The sequence below is a fragment of the Psammomys obesus genome, unplaced genomic scaffold (assembly GCF_907164565.1).
Source record: "Psammomys obesus unplaced genomic scaffold, mPsaObe1.curated_primary_1811, whole genome shotgun sequence".
Classification (NCBI taxonomy): domain Eukaryota; kingdom Metazoa; phylum Chordata; class Mammalia; order Rodentia; family Muridae; genus Psammomys; species Psammomys obesus.
Window position 1 is genome coordinate 2,813,323 of NW_026596225.1, and position 13,816 is coordinate 2,827,138.

At 45.1% G+C, this 13,816-nt stretch overlaps 1 protein-coding gene across 1 annotated transcript in view; it reads right to left on the reverse strand.

Annotated features, from left to right (window-relative positions):
• Ccny (cyclin Y) overlaps positions 1 to 13,816 on the reverse strand; it is a 109,531-nt gene that overhangs the window by 49,556 nt on the left and 46,159 nt on the right. The gene's annotated exons all lie outside the window — the stretch shown is intronic.

A 13,816-nucleotide genomic window follows, 5' to 3' on the forward strand; every position in this document is an offset into this window, starting at 1 on the left:
AGATTCAGGGCTTCTCTTTACCAGGGGCTCAACAACTTAGTGTTCCATCAAAGAACTTCCAAGTCTGAGCTAAACCATAACAAGATAACGGCCTGACTCCAGAGGGAGGAAATGGTAATCCAAACGGGAGAAATTAAATTCAGGGAGGAAGGAGAAGATGAAACTTCTGACTGGAATTCAGCTCCACTTACAGCAACAGAAAGAAACTATCCTGCCAGAGGGTGCCCAGCTTTAGCTTTACCAACCACAGGGCTACAGACAATGGTCTGGACCTCAGTCCTCTACCTACAAGCGGCCTGATGGGCCTCCGAGGCTTCGTGTGGCCCACTGTGTTAGGGGAGGGGGTGTCTCTGACATGGACTATGTTGCTGCTTTCTGATAACTTCCTCCAGGAGATTTCCCTACCGGGCCACAGGGAAGGAAAATGAACTCAATCCTCACCTGAAGAGATGAGCTGGGGGGTCTGGGTAGGGGACTCCTCTATTATCTGGAATAGGAGAGAGGGCATGCAGGAGGGAGGGTGGGACTGAGAGGAGAAGAGGGGCCTATGACTGAGATGTTAATTGAATTAATTAATTAAAAATTTTAAAAAGGAGAGAAAAACAAGATGGTCATGAAGATGATGGAGAAAACACCAAATACTATGCACACAGGTGTTCACATGTTCATAAATGAGAGGCAAGTTCTTACTCACAAACTTTTCCTAACTGTTCACCAGATCTGATTAAAGAAACCCAGTGTCCGAGAGGGCCGCAGTCTGAACGCTCAGAACCCGCCTCTACACTGAGTCGGCATGGGGGCTGACCAGGAGGAGGAGCCAGGGTGTACCAGGTTTCCCAAAAGATCCTGTGTCAAAGAACGCGGCTCCACGTGCACACACACCTTCGCATCTGCCCAGACTATACCATGCATGAGCACACCTGCACACACAGCTGTGCTCACACCTACACACACAAATAAAACCAAGTCAAAGGCAAAAAAATCCCTGGCAGACTCTGCACACACTGCTCAGTAACCTGGTCCCCAGTACTCTGAACGTGGCTGCACAGGGCTCCACGGGAAGAAGACAGAATGCCTCTAACTTGCTTCAACTTGATCTACTGCAGCCCTGATGTAAGACATCCTCTGAGGTTTCCCTTCAGGGCAGAATCCTGTTACTTTAAGGGGGGTGGGCAGCAAGCCTGTGCTGTTACTTAGTGTAACAGCGAATGACCACGACAGTTACGTTCCAGAAAGCTTCACGAAAGTCACCACAGACCGTCACCTACACCGGAGGGAAGGGTGCTGCTTACACACAGGTGCCAACACAGAAAGCTGCCTGGCCACATCAACAGCTCATGACCCAGGCTTGTGGCACTGACCGCAGACTTGTCCACAGACCAAGGCAGGGGCTGTTAGAAAACACACCAGCGACCAGCTTCCTCCCAGCGGCAGCCAGAACCACAGACTGCCAGGTCTTCACACTCAGAACCTGTTTCTACAACCCAGTGTCCTGGAGGGCAGGGATGACAGCCTGCAGGACTCGCTGCCTTACAACTACAGATAGGTCAGCTCGGGCTGAAAGGACTTCTAGAAAGAGCATGCGCACCTACACAAGGCAATGTCTACCCGCCATTAGGTCCAAGAGCAGAGGTAGCAGGGCCACCAGCAGGGAAGTGAGACACGCTGGAGAGCGTGCACAGGCACAGAAAACACCCAACACTACAATGATCTGGTTCCCTGTAAGTGATGCAAATCAGCAACCTCTGCTTTTCTGAATGAGCACACTTTATAAACATAACCTTAAAACTTCACAACAGCCTGGGGAAACAGATCTGGGCTCTGCCCCACGGAGCAGGCTGCTCTGCTCTCCAGTGCTGCTGCTGGCTCTTCTCAGGAGATACAGGGAATCCTCCATGTGGCACCGCCCTTTCCTGACTGTCAGTGAGGCTCACACGCAAGCATCAAAACTAGTCGTCACCAGCAAGGTCCACACGCAGTAGGAAGTTGAGACAATCAGCTCAGGGTCCTCCTGGGACACACTGTCATCCTTGGCAGCTGCCCCTGTGGATTGCTCTGCTTTCCCAGAGCCTCAAGGGCAGCTGGAACTCTGTTTTTGCTTCAGAAATTTTGCTCAGACTTTTCCTGTGAAAGGTGCAAACCACGTGTGATAGAAGAACAAGGCTGTCACAGGTCAACTTTCAAGACATGTCATAATTCTAGGTCTGGCCACAACAGTCACTATGTTACAGGAACCAGCTGTGCCTGGTTCAGTGAAGCAATACAAGCCACAGAGTGAAGAGGAGACGCAAGAAAGGCTGAGGAGGGTGCAAAGTGTCTGCAAAGAAGTGAGGATGAAGGAAGGATGATGAGCTTGGGCCAGAATGCTAGCTTCTTGCTGGACTTCCTGAATACAGAACTTTCTCCATGGCCTCTGCTAAGCCATACCTTAAGCCTTGACTAACCCCAGAAGGCCTAGAGCCTGTGCCCCAGAAGAAAAGTCCACAGAAATGCCCACAATTTACATTTCAAAGTGTAAATTCTGGAGGAAGTCTTCCTCTGTTTCTAAACAGAGCACACTGGACTGCAAATGAGGCAGCACTCTTCAATAAGCAGACATGTCAGAGACTTCTAAATTTTGGGAATAACTATTTCTGTTAAGCATTTATACAAGTTCATATTTTGTTGAGTCTTGCAAGCAGCTGAGTGTTCCCAATGTAAAGGTAAGTGCTCTGTTTGCAGATAGTTTCTAAGCCACAGCTCTCAAAAAACAAACAAAACCCCAAGACAAAAAAAAAAAATCCCCAACAAACAAACAAAGGCACTTCCTGTGTTGACATGTAATACCTACAGTAAGGGACAGACAGCTAACAACTCAATCTAGCCCCACACACACTTAAAGGAGATTAGTACTCACACAGCGATTACGGGGAGCCCTCAGGTCAAACCTAGGTGGCTGTGTAGGCAGGTCAGACAGAGTACACTCCTGGTCTCTACCACACAGCCATCACCAGAGGGAGCCTTTCAACCAGGGACCACAGCTGTAAGCCCAAATTAACCTCTTGTTGAGACAGCAGCTTGGCTCAGTTTTCCACAATAGAAAAAACACAGCTAATAAAGAGTGGGTGTGGGGTTAGACCAACATGCAGTTTGCAGGCACTTATTTACTAGATCAGGTGCCAGCAATTACTCTCCAGCCACAGCATGGAGGTGCCCTGGAGAAACAAAATGAAAGCACCATTGAGCGGACTGCGCATGACCTTTACCCCGTATTCTCAAAGCTGAAAGTAGACTGTCCTGGAGAACCGCTGTTTCTCCTGAGAAGCCCCAAAGGAACAGAAATAATTTATCTAATATTATGAAATACTTCAATCTGACTACACGTCTACCAACTTGGTAGCCTGGGGCAAAATGACACTGCTCTCATCTCACTTTCCTTCTCTGTAAAGTGGGCTCATCAAGCACAGCTGAGATCAAAGGGAAGGATGCTTGCTTAATGGTTAGTGCTAAGGAAATCTACAATCACCTGGAGCCTCGGCCTGTCAGGACTGTTTTGATGGGGCTAACTGAAGCTGAGGTGTGAAGTCACCTGCCCAGGACTTCCCTGCCAGGGGCCCTGGACTACGTAAGTGGTCATACGGAGCCCCTGGGAACAGGAGGCCGCAGACCACACTGCATCTTAGATGTGACTCCACAGACTCTCGGAAGGAGGTGGTGGCGGGTGGGCACAAAGCTGGCATTTCTGGGTGGACTGCAGCCCCTCAGCCCCTCACCCTTCTGTTCTGAAAAGCCTCCCTGACCCTATACCTGGAGAAGCTGAGACCAACTGCAGCTCTATCAACAAACCAGGTAGCTGGCATCTCCACAAGCTGCTTCCTAGGACAGAACAAGGCCCGTCTTGGCTCTGGCCTCAAGGTAGGTGCATAGGTGCGTGCGTGCGTGCGTGCGTGCGTGCGTGCGTGTGTGCGTGTTTCACATCGTAATGGTGATGCAGAGTTCTAGGAGAAGCAGAAGACACCAAGTTGAGGAACACTCAATGAGGCCATGTTAACAAATGGAGCAGACAGCACAGGGCCCCTCCACCCTGTAAACCAGTTCAAACAGCAACCCAGCATAAACATTCAAATAGCCCCACAAAGAAAACTATTCAGAAAACAAACAAACAACGCTGACCTCGGGATGTAAAAACATCATAATTTTTTTTTTTTAACTGGAGAAAAAGCCACCATTTTTTTACATTATGATCTCATTTAGTCACTGGGAAGTTACAGCTGAGATACACACACAAATTTCTACAGTATGAGGAAATCTAGGAACTACAACCTTTAAAGTCTGGACACCTGTTAGGCAAATGGTGAGCCTGGAAAGATATTTTGGAATAAAGTGAGGGCTAAGGGCTGTGGAAACACTGTGGAGAAGAGGAGGAGCAGGAAGATGGGAAAGAGTGCAGAAAGGTGTTCTTATGTACTTACGTATTCAGGCAACTAACTAGGCTAGGACCAATATACATGGCTAGAGTAAAGGTTGAAGTGGAAGGTTCTGGTTTTTGGAAGACTCAGTTTTGTCAGGTGGTGTTTTGTTGAAAGCTGTCTTCTCAGAGGGCAGGTGGTGTTTTGCTGGAACCTGGCTTGTGAGAGGGCACATGATGTTTTGCTGTGCGCTAGCTCTCTTGCTGTGAGCTCTCTTGTGCCAGGGCCATGATGTGGCCAGCTGAGAACATCTGTGCTTGGACTTTGAGGAGAGAAGATATATAGAAGCTCACAAACAGTGAGACATGGCTTTTTGGGTCGACATCACTGAACTGATCTTCCACACTTGACTTCGCAGAGAAACGTTGCAGAGAACTTCTCACGGCAATCCAACCGAGTCTTGCTGCCTTCGCCGACTTATCCCAATCTTCTGAATCGTGATTCGTGTTGCTGCTTGGTGTTGGCCTTTGGGCTGCACTGCTGGTATCCTGAAGACTTGAGTTTGGTAATCCCCTAAGGACCCATTGACTCTAATCAGCAGGAAGTAGATAAAAGAGGTCTACAGCCCCTTTCCCTACTAATCTCTGTAAGGCCGGGGGGGGGGGGTGGTTGGAAGGGAGGTAAAGGTGTTTAAGAACTCTAAATAAAGTAGGTCTGGTGAAAAATTTAAGCTTACAATAAGAAGATATGTCTGAATAACAAATCATGTGTTTCTACTTAAAAACCTTAGAAAGCCCATTCTTTCCACAAACACACAGCAGAAAGAGGGCAGTGGGGCTGGAGGGAGGGCTCAGAGGTTAAGAACACTGGCTGTTCTTCCGAAAGGTCCTGAGTTCAATTCCCAGCAACCACATGGTGGCTCCCAACCATCTATAATGAGATCTGGTGCCCTCTTCTGGCACGCAGGCACACGTGCAGGCAGAATACTGTATAAATAAAGAAATAAATCTAAAAAAAAAAAAGAGAGAGAAAGAGAGAGAGAAAGAAACAGAGAAAGAGAGAGGGGGGAGGGGGAGGGAGAGAAAGAGAAAGAAAGAAAGAAAGAAAGAAAGAAAGAAAGAAAGAAAGAAAGAAAGAAAGAAAGAAAGAAAGAAAGAGAGGGCAGTAGTGGAGGTGTCCTTGGTCATGAGTGTCCCCAAAGGATCCCTAAGGTACTGGGGGATCAAGCAGCCAAGCTTTTCTGCTTCTGAACATTCTCACAGACCCATTTGTACTCTTTGTTATAGAAATCCAATTGTAACTGAGCTTGGAAGTCAGCTTTTAAGAAATGGCCCACATCTGATCTCTTTCCAATCTCCTAGTGGTACTTATTCACTCCAGTTGTCTTAAAGAACCCTGCAGTAGTGAAGAACACTTTTCTACTGACTAGGTCCACCAACATCTCTCCCTGCCCCATGGTCAGGGATAAGACCACAACAACTAACCCCTAAGAAAACACCTAGGGCTATCTTTCCCTTCTAGAAGGAAGAGGTATTCCCTTAAACAAGGAACACATCTGGAACAACTCCTGCTCACTGTATTGTCCTCAAACCAGAAGAATAAAAGGAAACGAAAAAGTTAATAGTTAACAGACACTAAGAATTTCAGGAAATAAAAATCTACCTCCCATTTCTACACTTAGGATATTCTTAGTTTTGCTTTGGGAGATGAGACGCCTGACACCAAATTTTAATTCATAATTTTGGCATGTGTTCTGTATACATTTATGTAAACTTAACAAAAGCTCTGCAGTATAGTTTGAGCTAAGGAATGGAGACTCCTCCAGAAGATCTGTTGTTGTACAGGACTATTTTAGCTATTCTGGGTTTTTTGTTTTTCCAAATGAAGTTGAAAATTGTTCATTCAAGGTCTATGAAGAATTGTGTTGGTATTTTAGTGGGAATTCCATTTAGTCTGTCATTTGCTTTTGATAAGATGGCCATTTTTGACTATTTTGTTCCTACCAATCCATGAGCATGTCAGATCTTTCCATTTTCGGATACCCTCAATTGCTTTCTTAGAGACCTGAAGTTTTGTTTTGTTTTGTTTTTCCATACAAGTCATTCACCTGCTTGGTTAGAGTTACACCAAGATTCTTTATGATTTCCAGTGGCTATTGTGAAGGGTGTTGTTTCTAATTTCTCTTTAGCCCGTTTGTGTTTTGTATACAGGAGAACTACTGATTTTTTTTTTTTTTTTAGTTAATTTGTATCCAGCCACTTTGCTGAAGGTTTTTATCAGCTGTAGAAGTTCCTTAGTAGAGTATTTGGGGTCACTTATGTATACTATCATATCATCTGCAAACAGTGACACTTGTTCCTTTCCAATTTGTATCCCCTTGATTTCCTTTGGTTGTCTTATTGCTCTGACTAGGATTTCCAGTACTATATTGAAGAGATATAGAGAGAATGGGCAGCCTCGTCTGGCCCCCAATTTCAGTGGAATTAAGTTTCTCTCCATTTAGTTTGATGTTGGCTATAGTCTTGCTGTATAATGCCTTTACTATGTTTAGATATGTCCCAGATCCCAAGACATTAAACATGAAGGCATATTGGATTTTATCAAGTGCTTTTTTTTTTTTTTTTTTTTTTTTTTTTTTTTTTTTTTTTTTTTTTCATCTAAGGAGATTATCATATGGTATTTTGTTTTGTTTTGCTTCCTTTCAGTTTGTTTATGTGGTGGATTACGTTGATAAATTTCCATAAGTTGAACTATCCCTACATGTCTGGGATGAAGCCTACTTGGTCATGGTGGATGATATCTTTGATGTGTTCTCAGATTCAGTTTGTGGGCATTTTACTAAGTATTTTTGTGTCAATGTTCATAGGCGAGATTGGTCTGAAATTCTCTTTCTCTGTTGAGTCTTTGTGTGGTTGAGGTATCAAGGTGACTGTGGACTCACAGAATGCATTCGGTAATGTTCCTTCTGTGTTGTGGAATACTTTGAAGAGTATTTGTGTTAGCTCTTCTTGTAGGTCTGAAGAATTCTCCTCTGAAACCATCTAAGCCTGGACAATTTTTGGTTGGAAGATTCTGATGACTGCTGCTTTTCCTTAGGGAATATGGGACTATTTAATGCTGACCTGATCTTGTTTCAACTTGGTAAGTGGAAGCTATCAAGAAATATTTTCAAATTTTCTGGCATGTAGGCTTTTGAAGTAAGACCTAATGATTGTTTGAATTTTCTCAGTGTCTGCTGTTATGTCTCCCTCTTCATTTCTGATTTTGTTGATTTGGACAGTGTCTCTTTGCCATTTAGCTAGTTTGGCTAAGAGTTTGTCTATCTTGTTGATTTTCTCCAAGAACCAGCTGGTTTCGTTGATTCTTTGAATTTCTCTGTTTCTAATTTATTGATTTCAGCCCTGAGTTTGGCTGTGTCTGCTTCTTTTCCCCCCAGGGCTTTCAAGGGGAGCAGTTAAGTCGCTTGTATGAGATGTCTCCCATCACTAATGAAGGCACTCGCTGCTATTAACTTTCCTCTTAGCACTGCTTTCAATGTGCCGCATAAGTTTGTGCCCTCATTTTCACTGAATTCTAAAAAGTCTTTAATTTCTTTCGTTATTTCTTCCCTGACCCAGTCAGTGGTCACTGAGTAGACAGTTGTTCAGTTTCCTTGTGTGTATAGGCTTTTTCTTATTTCTGTTGTTGAGGTCCAGCTTTAGGCAATCATGGTCTGATAGGATACGAGGTATTATATCAATCTTCTTTTATTTGTTGAGGCTTGCTTTGTGACTGACTATATGGTCTGTTTTGGAGACAGTTCCATAAGGTGCTGAAAAGGTAAATTCTTTTGTGTTTGGGTGAAAAATTTTGTAGATATCTGTTAGGTCCATTTGATTCATGACATCTGTTAGTGTCATTATTTCTAGTTTAGCTTCTTTTTCATTAACCTGTCCTTTAATGAGAGTGGGGTGTTGAAGAATCCCTCCATTAATGTGTGGGGATCTATGTGTGGTTTAAGCTTTATTAATGTTTCTTTTACAAATGTGGGTTCTCTTGTATTTGAGGAATAGATGTTCAGAATTAAGATGTCATCTTGGTGGAATTTTCTTTTGATGAATATGATGTGACCTTCCTCATCTCTTTTGATCAATTTTGGTCGAACAACTATTTTATTGGATATTAGAATGGCTACTCCAGCTTGCTTCTTGGGTCTGTTTGCTTAGAAAACCTTCTTCCAGCCCTTTATTATTCTTGGGAATAATAGCAATATCATCATCGTCATCATCTACTCCCATTTTCATGGTGTCCTTGATTTCTTGGATGTTTGTGTCAGGAATTAAGATTTATCATTTTCTTTGAGGGATGCATCAATTTCTTCCATTATATCACTACACCTGAAATTCTTCCCTCCATCTCTTGTATTCTGTTGGCGATGCTTACCTCTGTAGTTCCTGTTTTCTTCTCTAAGTTCTCTCTTTCCAGGATTTCCTCAGTTTGTGCTTTTTTATTATTATTATTATTATTATTATTATTATTATTATTATTATTTCCACTTCCATCTTCCTATCTTGAACCTTTTTATTGATTTCTTTCACCTGTTTGCATTTTTCTGTATTTCTTTGAATGGTTTATTCACTTCCTCTCTACAGACCTCTAAAGGCCACAGTCTGTTTGACTGCATCTTCCTGTATTTCTTTACAGATTTCATTAGTTTCCTCTGTTTTCTTCATAAGCATAGATTTAAGGTCCTTTTCTTTTGTTTCAGTTGTGTTAGAATATCCAGGGCTGCTTGCCATTCAGTAACTGTGTTCTGAATATGTCTTATTGCTTTGGCTTTTGTTGACTGTGTTTTTACGCTGCTCTTTAGCTAACTGGCTGTCTCTCTCATTGGTTGGTAGTTTCTGGTGCCCACTGGAGTCCTGAGTGGTGGGGGTACTTCAGAAAATCTCCTGGTCAGGAAGCTGGATGTTCCCGAAGGAGCCCTCCTCAGATGGGTGGTTATGGTCTCCAGCTGGCAGGTGGTTCTCAGGGAATTGCTGAAGCTCTCCTCAAATCTATGGTCCTGTGGACTAACTAGACTCCTCAGGAGCCCAGGGGCCCTCCTCCCACCACAGGAAATCCTGGACTCAGCTGCCTTGCCACTGGCTTTCTTATTCTAAGGTTAATGAGCTGATACTGCCCAGACACTGTCCTCAGACACTGTGTTTGCTGGGTGCAACCGTCTTGGAGAGCCAGCAAGCCCAGAGGTTTGGTCAGTCTCCCTACAGAGATGGGCTGAAGTTTGGGAAGTCATCTGGGGCTGTTCCTCTGACTCCCGAGCCTCGGTGCCCTGGTCCCCAGAAGGTAATCACTGGCCAGTGGAACACAGCACACAGGCGTGTGGCTAGAAGCTGGAGACCCCCAAGCCTGAGGGAACCCAGGAACTTCTCCAGGGATCAGCTGGGTGACCTGAGGCTGGACCTGATTGTTCCCTCACCGCAGGGTTTCCTCTGGACTGGAGACCCAGCCTTTGGTGTTTTGGAGCCCACAGTTCAGTCTGGAATAGTGAGCATGGCACACAGTTGTGTGGCTAGACGCTGTAGACCATGTGCCTTTTGGAACCCAGGAACTTTTCCAGGGTTTGGCTGAGTGACCTGAGTGTAGACCAAATGGTTTCCCTCACCGCGGGGTCTCCCCTCACCTGGGGAACAGTCGCTGGTGTTTTGGGGCCCACAGTTCAGTCTGTCAGTCACTGCTGTCCTGCTGATCAGACACGCCATCTTGGATCCCTCCACCGGAAGATTATCTTCAACCAGTCCACATCACTTATATCCCCTCTAGGATTTCTGACAATCAAACCTAGTCATGTGAGCAACCAGCTAACCACAATTTCATTCACTCTCAGTTGAGAGACAGACTTTAATTTTAAATTTTCATCTCTCTTTCTAAATTTTAACTTCCCACTTCATTCTCTAACTACAAACCAGCTCCACACAACATTCTCACTCTGGGGAAAGTGGCAATAAGTAGAAAATGCAACCAAAGAGGGTCCCTGCAAACAGGAGGAAACGAGAAGCACAGGTAACGACGGGAAAGCTATGACGACCAAGGCAGAACTGTTCAGAATTCAATCAAGCGAGTCACGTTCTACAGAGAAAGGGGCTAGGCAGCCAGATGGGCAAGATTTACATTCAGAACAGCATCAATGAAGACCACAGGGATGTGTGTCAGCATCCTGCCGTCAAAGATTTAAAGTGTGACCTGAAACAACCACAAATAGCGCTTAAACAACCCCTCTCATTTGCCAATGAATGATAAGGCAACTAACCCAGCACCACAGAAACCTCATTGTAAATATTGTTGTGCACACATCAGGCTTTGGTCCAGGCTGCACAGAGACGAGATGAGAGATGCTTTAGTTTTTGTAACATCCCACCCAATCTAGCCCCTTTACTGGCAACTGAACGCTTTCCTTTTCTAAGTGTCCTGTCAAGATCAGGTGCCACGCTACAGAGCCAAAGGCCAGTTTAATGTGGCTTGCACTGCTAGTGTCACAGTCCAGCCAAGGTGAAGTCCATCCAGCTCCTGGCATACCTATACTTAGAAGGGCTAAGTGCTTGACAACACAGGCTCTGCCCTGGATATCTCTGCTCTCTGAGAAAACGTCAGCTGGAATGGTTTCTCTGCTGCCAAGAGTAAAGACTCCGGGCACTAACAGTGGAAGCCGTTTGGGCAAAGCACTCAATTTTCTCAGTTCTGAGGTTATTTCACCACCCACAGAAAAAGCAAAATCTACCAGGGCACGGGAAAGGGAGAAAATCCACACGTTCCACAGCACTGTCTACTAGCAGTGTTTGACACTGTACGGTGCAGTGTTTTACACTATGCATTGTGACTCATGAGAAACCTAACAGGCAACACGGAGTGCAGAAATACTGTTCACGTGTGCTTTCTGTTATGAAAGGCGGGTGTGGATTCATGTACAAATACATTTTCTTGTTACAGGGTTCAGACAGGCCCTTTAGTAGTGTGGGAAGCCTGCAGTCCCTGGAGAGGCTTCCTGTGGCACAACCGTAAACACACTGCACACCGGCTCCTTTCTTTTTGGGGGTGGGGGAGGGTGAGATGGCGAAACAATTTCTTTATGCAGCCCTGGCTGTCCCGGAACCCACTAAGTAGACCAGGCTGGCCTCCAACTTTAGCCACCTTGCCTAAGACCATGGGAAAACCATGACAGTTAAGTTAAGAATTGTAAGATTAGCAAGATTAGTTATGAAGTAGCAACAAAAATAATTTTAAGCTTAGGGAGTCAAGACAACATGAGCAACTATGTTAGAGGTTGCAGTATGAGGACATTGAGAACCACTGAATTAGAAGAAATGAAAGAAGGCACTAGTCAGAACATTAAAAATTAAACAACGGAAGGTTACATTTACCTCTGAACAAGAACACTTCTGTCCTATAAACAGGACTATGCTTGGTTTTTAAACACTAAGCAGTTACCACTGACCTAGCAGAAATAGGAAAGATGGCCGGACATGTGAGTGGGAGGAAAAGTCTCCATTTCTCTCTCTCTCTCTCGCAGAAAATTAAATGATCTAAATTTTAAAAACAGACCAACAAAGTCTCAGCTATAAGCAAACTAGCTAGAAAACTGCACTGTTGTTCTGGGCTGAGCAGGAAGGCAGCAAACGTCAGCGAGGGGATTTCCAACCTTGCAGCCAACAGCTGCCTCTCCAACACATGGCCACATTGTCCTTAATTCATACAGAAACAAGAAAAAACTTTGTATGCTACAGAGAAGACCATACTATCATACACTGTTATTTAAACTACTCAAGAATGAAAAAGAAAAGCTTGTCTTCGAATACCTCCTGGGCATGTAAGATGGAAATAAAACTGGAGGTGAGCAGGGGCTACTACTAGTCCCCACATCACTGCTGCTCTGGTCTTAGACAAACATATGCCAAGTGCTGCCACAGCCACAGCAAAGGCCCACTTGTGCTTGCCTAGTCAGTTCCTTGGGACAGGAAGGCACTACTCAGACTGGCACTGTCTGTGGGGTAGAGACCAGGAGTGCCCTGCCTCTCTCGTAACCAGGCCCAAGCTTCTTCATGCCGACCTGACGATCCAGGTCAGGCAGTGCCTACCTGCAACCCAGAGACCTTCTATTCCCAACTACGCCCTGAGCACCACTGCAGGCCGCACACTGGAGGAGCCAGCCCGGGGAGCCCTGGAAAAAGAACGTGGCTTCATGCTTTTGGCTCAGGTTTTCGTCTTTCTACTCTCTGGTTTCAAAGACACTGTGTAAGTCAGCAGTCGTTTAAGAAAACGGAAAAGCACACCCCATTCCAGGAATAAGCCATTGTGCTCTAAGCTACTGCCAAACACAACACCTACACCTGGACATCTGATCAAATTGTGTCTCTCTTCTGCCCACTTCAACTTCACTTTTGTATTAAAAAAGTAAAGGCCGGAAGATAACATACATGCCAATTAAATTCTCACTGGTTGAGTCTTCATCAATAATCTCTGTCACACTAAGAAAGACATGCTTATCCTACATAAAGTCTTGGGAAGACACTTGCATTGAGTGTAAGATAAGGCTTAAATGTGTAGTCATGTTGGTAAACTTTTAAAAGACAAACGCAGGAATCTGACTTGAACACAAGGACATAAATGTGTCTGTGCAGTTCTGTGCACGAGGGCAGGTGTCCTCAGAAGCACAGCTCCCGGGGCCAGAGCCAGGCGGTGGTAGCTGCCGGTCGTAGGCGGCGAGAACTGCGTTTGGGTCTCCTGCAGAGAGCACCAGACACTCTTAACTGCTGAACCTCTCTAGCACCCAGATAACATTTGTATAAGCTAATAAAGTTTAATTTCAGAAGCAGAAGATTTTGTAGTTAAAGCTCCCCAGCACCATCTTTGAGAAAGCAGCCTTCAGAGGAAGCAGTACCCAGGAGAGAGCCTGCGTCTGACTTCCCACCACAGCCGGGTCAGTGTGCCACGGGCAGCCTGCTCTAAGGTCACAGCAGGTCTACAGAGAAAGGGCTTCTGCCCCTGCGCTGTGCTTGCTAAATTCCTTTCTGCTCCCCCAGCCGCCTTCCAACACCTTTAGTTAAAACCCATCCCTCAGCTTCTCCAGCCTAGCCAGCTGGGCTCACGCGCAGCCTCTGCACCTGAGCTTGAGGCACCTTCCACAGAAGAGTGAGCCTCAGAGGCTTGTCCCACTGAGTTATATCCTTGCACTCCACATGCTTCCCCAAGCCTCGAACCTATTACTTCACAATATGTGCAGCCAGCTCTTTAACACTTCCTCACTTTCCTTAACCTGTAAATGGAAATGTTTTTATTGCATTGTTGTTCTCTTAAAATCATCTTAAATCACATGGCTTTCTTTCCAGAGAAACATGTTTTACGGCAGGGGGGGGAAGGTAAACAGTTTACCAAACTAATGCACTCTGGCCTTT